Genomic DNA, 8,559 nt, shown 5'->3' on the forward strand with positions numbered 1-8,559 from the left:
GGTAGTTTGTGTTAACCCAGTGTTGTGAGTGGAAGAATTAGTCATCAATAGGAGACCAAGAGGCTTAAAAGGTTAAGTTCTCCAACTAGTTGAGGACAATGTGAAACCAAAGCAACTTCCAAGTCTAGGTACACTGAACCAATGTTTTTTCAACTTGACAGCTTCTGGTTTCAGATCACTAAAAATAAAGCCCATGGATGTCTTCAGTGAGAAGGCCAGGTGTATTAGTTAAGGTTCTCTAGGGAAACAGAACCAACAGGAGATATCTGTAAATATGAGATTTTATGAAAGTGTCTCACACAACTATGGGGATGCACAAGTCCAAATATTGTAGGGCAGTATACACAGGTCCAAATTGCATAGGGCAGTCAGTGAGCTGGCAACTTCAATGAAGGTCTTCAATGAACTCCCCAGGAGATGCTGGCCCCAGGAGAGGTTGGCTGGCTAATGAAGTGACGGTTCTCTCTCTTCTCCCTTAAAATCTTCAACTGATTGGATTAAACCCAGCTGATTGAATTCTCTCATTGTGGAAGATACTCCCTTCATTGATATAATCAGCCACAAGATGCATTCAATTGACTGATGATTTAATAAACCTGTCTTCTGGTTTATTATCCAGCCACAAATGTCCTTGCAGTAATGGTTAGGCCAGTGCTTGCTTGATGAGACAACTGGGCACCAACACCTTGTCAAGTTGACACATGAACTTAGCCATCATACCAGGTAAGATTCCTGCCTGGGTGAGCCAAGTTAGCCAAATCCTATCTATCCAAGCATAGCCACTCACTTGTAGCTATGTGCAGTCTGGAGCTAAATTCAAGGAGGTGTTCAGTGATTTGAGGGGAAATTAACATGTCAAACAACTCAACTTCAATTAAAGGCCTGAATTGAAGTTCTCAATTAAAAGCTGAGATTTAGTTCTGGGATGAAGGGGGTCAATCTGAATGAAAGCCCAAGTTGTGGAGTGGTATAGTACTTCCCTGAGGGACTAGTTCTAGGAAGAAACTCATACTGTGATCAGATTCCGCCAGGTGGAAGTATCCATGGGCTTCTGGATTGAAGACCACCTAAATTTCTCCAGGAAAATGTATTGTTAAATATAGAAAAAAACATCTGAAAGCTGTGTAGCTGAATGATAATTTTAGTAACCTCTGTGTGATAGGATTAGGAGAGAATATTTTGGTTTCCTCTTTTCTCTTCAATGGGCATTTATTCTGTGGGTAACAAAAATAATTAAGGTTTAAAATTAAATTATGGGAGTTCATGATTATGACCTTATCACTTTGAAACATCCTACTGCCTTGAGTCTATAGTCACTTCTCCTCCTCTACCCCTGACCCCCAATAAATGTCCATGTAATTTTCTTGGACTTTGCCTCTTTAGAACTATACTAACTGTGATTGGAGGTATGAGGAATTCTATCCAGGTAGTCCAGTGCCCAAGGCCAAGAATGTCAGAACTTATTAGCTTCATAGGGTATAATTTTGGGACTTTTTTTCCTTTTCTCATGGATTATTACATTTCAGGTTTTTCTATTTCTTTTCAGTCTACTCTAGTGCTTTAATTTTCTTAAAACAAATTATTGATTCTAATACAATTTTAAAATGTATGTGCACAGAACATTGTAGTTTCATCTTATTGGGGAGGAGGTGGTTCTTATGTTCTAATGTCAGCATTTAAGGTAAATTATATTTGATCAAAATTATTTTTGAAACACCTTAAATTTCTGTGACCTGGTCCTCTGAAAGCTCAAATCCCAAGAATTAATTTATTTTGTTTCTCTTCACATTTTAGCTATGGCTTCCCTTTTCCTGGGGCTGTAGACACTAAACTCTAATTTTACCTGGCAAGGGAAACAGGTGGAATTGGATTCCTGTAGTTTAAATTTCTTCAAGTGAAATCTTGGATATACAGGTCATTTAACTTCCTTTTGTTTGTTCCTTATCTGTAAAATATAGTTGCTACAATTTTTCAAATACAAAGTGCCAGGTACTTTACATGTTGTCTTTAATTCCTACAAAAAATTTGCAAGGTAGGTATTTGTATGATAATTTTGCAAAAAAATTAAGTGGTTTACCCAAGATCACTGCAAATGGTAGAGCCTGTTATTTGAAGTCATGTCTTTCCAAATAGAAATCCCACACTTTTTCCAAAATGACAAATAGCCTCATAATAATATGGACTTCTCAAGGTTATAATGAAGAACACTTAAAATTAGGTTTGCAAATGGCCTAGTACAGTGCCATGTTTGTTTCATCCTTCCTCCCTTTCCTACCACTGTGTCCCATTTACCACAACCCACAGTTTCACAAGCCTTTTTAAGCTACAGACGGGGGAACAAAACCATTGCTTTTCAATTTTCTTGCATTTTCCCACCTCAAAAGAGTTTTCAGCAACAACAGATCACCTGAAAATTGCAGGTAAGAAATTAGTTCTCCACTGCAGTAAGAATTTCTTGGTGTGAATTGACATATTTCATCAGTTCTGAAATGCATATTTTTCACATTTTAGCATCTCTGACATCAAGATGGACCATACAGTTGATGGTGTCTTACAATTATAATTGGCAGTGTTCCTTCTCTCTTAGTGGCACATAAAATGATGGCATATCTCAGAATCTATGGTATCTTAGATTTAATGAAATATGATATGTTCAAGTTAATACATTATAGGTACATAGCACATGTATAGCCTCTTTCTAGAAGACATCATATTACAGAAATAAAATTACTTGTGAATTCACTTCATTGATGAGGAAGCTGAGGCCTAGAATGAGGGACTGACTCTTCCAAGTTCATAGAATTTCCAGGTGGCAGTACCCAGACTAGAATGTAACTTTCCTAATTTTCATTACACCACATTTTTTTCCTTGTTTAGCCCCTGAAGAAATTTCATCTTAACTATATTGTACATTCTCTCTCTTCCTCCCTGAAACCTAAGGAAATAGGTGAATTCTTATTGCTTCTATAAGCACATATCCCATATTTACTCTCAGACAAAGAGACTCTGAGAAAGCTTGTGAACAAGATACCTACTCTATAAGAAATACTAAAAGGAGCACTACAGACAGATAGGAAAAGACAGGAAACAGAGGTTTGGAGCACAATTTTGGGTGATGGTAGCATAATACTGTAAGTACACTGAACAAAGATGACTGTGAGTAGGGTTGAAAGAGGAAGACTAGGGGCATGTAGGACACCAGAAGGAAAGATATAAGATAAAGACTAGGACTGTATAACTTGGTGAAACCTAGAGTGGTCAATGATTGTGATTCAATGTAGAAATATGTTTTTACATGTGGGAGAACAAATGAATGTCAACCTTTCAAGGTGTAGAAAATGGGATGGTATTGGGGAAAAGTACAATCAATGCAAGCTAGATTCTATAGTTAACAGTACCATGTAATATGCTTCCATTAATTGTAACAGAGGCAGTACACCAAAGCTAAATGTCTATAAAAGAGGGATATAAGGGAGGGGTATGGGATTTTTGGCATTGGTGTTGTTGTTTGACTTTTTTATTGTGCTTTATTTTAGTTTTATTTTTTCTCTTGTTGCTTTGTAGTTGTCACTTTTCTTTATTTTTTCTTTTTACTTTTTTGCCATTTCCTCTTTCCTTGTGGAAGAAATGGAAATGTCTTTATATAGATAGTGTTGATGAATGTATAACTATGTGATTATGCAGGGAACCATTGACTGTTTACTTAGGATGGAATGCATGGTGTGTGAATTAAACTGTCTAAAAAATAAAGGGATCAAGTGCTGGAGAAAATGTTGAGAAAGTGATGTACCTCATCACCATTGGTGGGAAAGTAGAATGGTGCAGCCCATCTGGAGGGAAGTGTGGGGGTTCCACAGGAAGCTAAGCATGGGGTTGCCATATGGTCCTGCAACTTGGTTATTGGATATTTTCTTGGAAGAACTGAAAAGAGGGACAGGAATGGACATTTGCACAGTGAGGTTTATGGTGTCAGTATTCATGATTTTCAGTGGATAGAGGTGGCTTAAAGGTACAACAACTGATGAACAGAATGGTGAACTGTAGTGTATACATACAATGGAATATTGAGCTGCTAAAAGAAGGACTGAAGTTATCAGGTGAATGGACATTGAGGACAGTATGTTGAATGAAATAAAGCAGAAATAGAAAGAAAAACATTATAATGCCTCACTAATATGAACTAGCAATAATTTGTAAACTCTGAGAACTGAATCTTAGAGCACTGTTTATCAGGGGAACAATTACTGTAATTTTCCCTAGATTGTAAGCTCTTACAGCAGTTACATCTATTCCTGGTTTTAATGGTTATTTCTAAATTCTGAGATGCTGAGATCTTTGTTTATAAACTGGTCAGTCCCTGAACTTTGAGTATCTGTGTGACACCTGAGACTCAGAGTCAGGGTCTGGCAGCTGTGAATGTCAGCATTACCCCGTACAGCAAATGTTAGGTAGTCTGAAAAAAGAGATCAGACTTCAATTAGAGATATGAACAAAATGGACTTGGTCAGGACTAAGTTAAATCAGACTAAAGGGTAAAGTATGGTAGTGACAGTGTTTTTAAAACTTCAACTTCTGTGTTTGACCAAAAGAAGAGATGTTTATTAGGTTCAAAATCTATATTTTTGTAACACACTATATAATTCTGTAACACACTATATAATTTGTATGGTCAGTTCATTCAACAACATAATTACGTGGAACATTGAATAGGGAGCCAAATCTGGTTGGTTAGAGTGAAATCCCAATACATCCCAGGGTAATTTAGGTAGAGAATAAAAATTTGCAAAGCCCTCTTGAGGGATGGGGGAAAATGTGCAAATATTAAATTTCCCCACTTGGGAAGTTAATGATATTGTCACAAGCATTGGGGGCTACCAATTAAAAAAATATTAAAAAAGTACAAACCTTACTGGGTTTATTCATAAAGGCATCTCAATTGTCTGGCAAACTTGGTATCCCAAGATTGTCTGCATCTTCTTTTTTCAAATGACATAAGACCTTGCTTCTCCATGAGTGTTTCACTGGATCCTGGGGAAGGGCACATTAATAAATGGATGCAACCATGTGGTCTCACTGACAAATTGATACAAACACATAAATTGGCCTTTTAGCTTTTAAATGAAAAGAGAAATTATAAACTATGAAGGAATTTATAAGTAAGCAGTATGTTATCTCCATGCTTCCTATTGCAAGGATACAACATCACAATCCTTTTTGTTGTTATTATTCTTTTCGCCTTGTAGTGTAAGCATTTTGATTTGGGCCATTAGATCCAGAAAAAGCCTTGTTTTAGGTCAAGGAGGGGGCAATGTTGGAGTGCGCTTTTAGGACTAGAATTTCTTGTTCAACTTGTAGACTTCAAGATCTGCATATAAGACCTCTCTAATGAATGATCATTTACTTACCCCAAGGAAATCAATTTAGAAACTTCTAGAGACAAATTTATAATGACCTCTGACAATTGAATAACTAGGAAAATCATACAACATCCTCTGGTTTCAGAGGATATTACAACAAGTATTTACTGAGCAACTACTAATTGTCAGGCACTGCACTGGGCACTGGGGAATGATAAGACACAGCTCTTGTCCTTAAAGCAGGTTATTGATTTGTTTATTCAAAAATATGTGTTCATCACCTACTTTGTGCTATATGCAAGACATATAATAGCAAGCAAGTTGGGTAAGTTTCACTCATCAGGGAGTATGCAGTATAATGGCAAAGACACATCAAAGAAGTATATAGTTATAAACGGTTGTACATACATGCTATGAAGGAAAGAGTGCTTTGGTATCCTTAGAGCATTTGTAGAAGAACCCAGCCTAATCAGGGAAGGCTTCCCTGAGGGACAACATATGATCTATGATCTGAAGGACGAGTAAGTGTTAACTGGGTAAAAGAAAGCAAGGGGTTCATTCCAGAAAGCAGGAGCAGCAGTATAAAGTCCCTGTATTAAAATGAAACATAGAATATCTGTAGAGATGAAAAGAGGGCTGGAACGCAGAGATCAAGGAGAACAAGCTATGAAATTAGGCTAGAGAGATGGACAGGAGTAGGGTCATGCAAGCCCTTGTAGTCCATGCCAAAGTGTTTGGACTTTGTTTCCCAACCGCAGAGGAAAGCCATTCAAGAGTTTCAAGCAGCAAAGCCACATGATCTGATTTTCAATTTGCGGGAAAATTATAAAGAGGGATACAACTTAGAAAGTCATGAAATTAATCTGAGTAAGAAGTGACTTGAACTTGAAGTAGGGTGGCAGCAATGGAGGTGGAGAGCAGGGAATGATGGATTCCTATAAAATAACCACCCTATTCTACTATCTGACCTAATATTGTTCTTTTCATAATCCTACTAAAGAGTTTTTCACCATGAAATCCTCTACAAAGCAACCCCTGGCTTAATAGCTACCTCAGCCCAAGGGGGAGTGGCTGCTTCCTGTCATTACTACATCTGTGATATCTTGGGGAACAATTTGTGCCTTTTTAATTCTCTGACATACTTTTTAAATTCAATTTTATTGAGATATATTCACATACCATACAGTCACCCAAAGTACAATTGATTCACAGTACCATCATATGGTTGTGCATTTGTAACCCCAATCAAACTGCCAGCCCTCAATGTTTGTGAGAACATCAACAGCAATCCAGGTGAGGAAGCCCAACACCTCTGTATTTTCCCCCAGCTCCTCAGGGAGGCCCTGCATATATAATTTTATTCTCTGTCCAAATTATTTTTGGATGTGTTGCTATTTCACACTAACTTATGCAAACCTACCAGGTCTCACTTTCTTTTAAAAGTTTCATGTAATTATGGTATTTGAATGAACTGTGTGAGTTTAATTGTTTAGGAAATATAGATCTTGCATCAACTAAACATCTCTTCCCTTGGTCTCACATGGGATTTGAAGTTTATAAAATGCAGTCAGTATTGTCCTTTACCCTTTGGCCCAATTTGCCCTAGTCCTAACCACATCTGCTTCATTCATATCTGTAGTTGAAATCTGGACTCTTTTTCACCTTTTTAAACAGTTGCTGTATGTGCTAATACTGATACTCATATCTGCCAAGCTCTAGCTCTGTTTCAGGTGTCACACAGATACCCAAAGTTCTAGGGATTGGTCAGGTTATACACAAAAGGATCTGCATCTTGGGATCTGGAAATAGCCATTACAATTCAGGAATAGATGTGACTGTTATAAGAGCTTACAATTTAGGGACCATGACAATAAGAATTCCCCTGATAAACTGTGCTTTAAGGTTCAATTCTCAGTTTACACATTGTAGTTAGTCCATATTGGTGAGATATTATAGTGTTTGACTTTGTTTATGGTGTAGTTCCCTCAAAATGCTGTCTACAGGTTCCATTCACTTCATTGCATGTATCACAGCTTCACTCCTTCTCATAGTTGCTCAATATTCCATTGTATGCACACACAGCTGCTCACCATTCTGTTCCTCAGTGGATGTACCCTTAGGCCATCTCCACTTTTTCAAATCATGCATACTCTCTACATAAAGACCAGTGTGCAAATGTCCATTCATGTCCCTGCTCTCAGATCCTCCAAGTGAATGCCTCCTAATAAGGTTGCAGGACCTTATAGCACCCGCATACCTAGCTTCATGTGGAATCACCCCACTGTCCCCCAGAAAGGCTATACCAGTCTGCCTCCTACCCAATATTAAATGCATACATCCCTCTCTCCATGTTTCTCCAGCACTTTTATCTCTGTTTATATTTTTCCATACAATTTTATGGAACTATATTCACATACCATATAATTATCCACAGTATACAAAAGTTGTTGATAGTATCATCATACAGTTGTGCATTTATCACCACAGTCAGCACTTAAACATATTGATTACTACAAAAAAGTTCCTTAAATGAATAATAAAAAAGGTAATAAAAAGAAAAATAAAATATCACACAATATAATATAATAGTAGGGTCAGACAACACCACCACTACCAAGAATCACATAGTCCTCCCTTATATACCCCTCTCATACACACTTAGCTTTGGTATATTGCCTTTGTTACATTTAATGACAGAATATTACAATGTTACTATTGGCCATAGACTCCAGTTTGCTTTGATTATATTTTTTCCCTACTACCATCCCCATTCCAACACTCTGCATGGTTGACATTCATTTGTTCTCCCACATGAAAGAACAGATTTATATTTAGTCACAATCTTTGACCATTCCAGTTTTTGCTAAGTTAAAGTGTCCCAGTCTTTATCTTCTATCTTTACCTCAGGTGTCATATATGCTTCTAGCCTACCTCTTTCAGCTTTACTCATGGACATCTTTGTTCAGTGTATTTACAATACTGTGCTACCATGATACAGTATTGTGTTATCTATTTCTGGTCTATACAATCGAGCATGCTGAACATTCTGTAGTCCTTCAGCATCAAATGCCTGATCTCTACCCTCTTTCTATCTCCTGGTAGCCTGTGTTATCAGCTATTAATTCTCAAAGTTTGCTCATTAATGATAGCTCATATTAGTGAGACCACACAGTATTTGTACTTTTGTTTCTGGCTAACTTCA

This window comes from Choloepus didactylus, chromosome X (genome assembly GCF_015220235.1).
Source record: "Choloepus didactylus isolate mChoDid1 chromosome X, mChoDid1.pri, whole genome shotgun sequence".
NCBI lineage: Eukaryota > Metazoa > Chordata > Mammalia > Pilosa > Megalonychidae > Choloepus > Choloepus didactylus.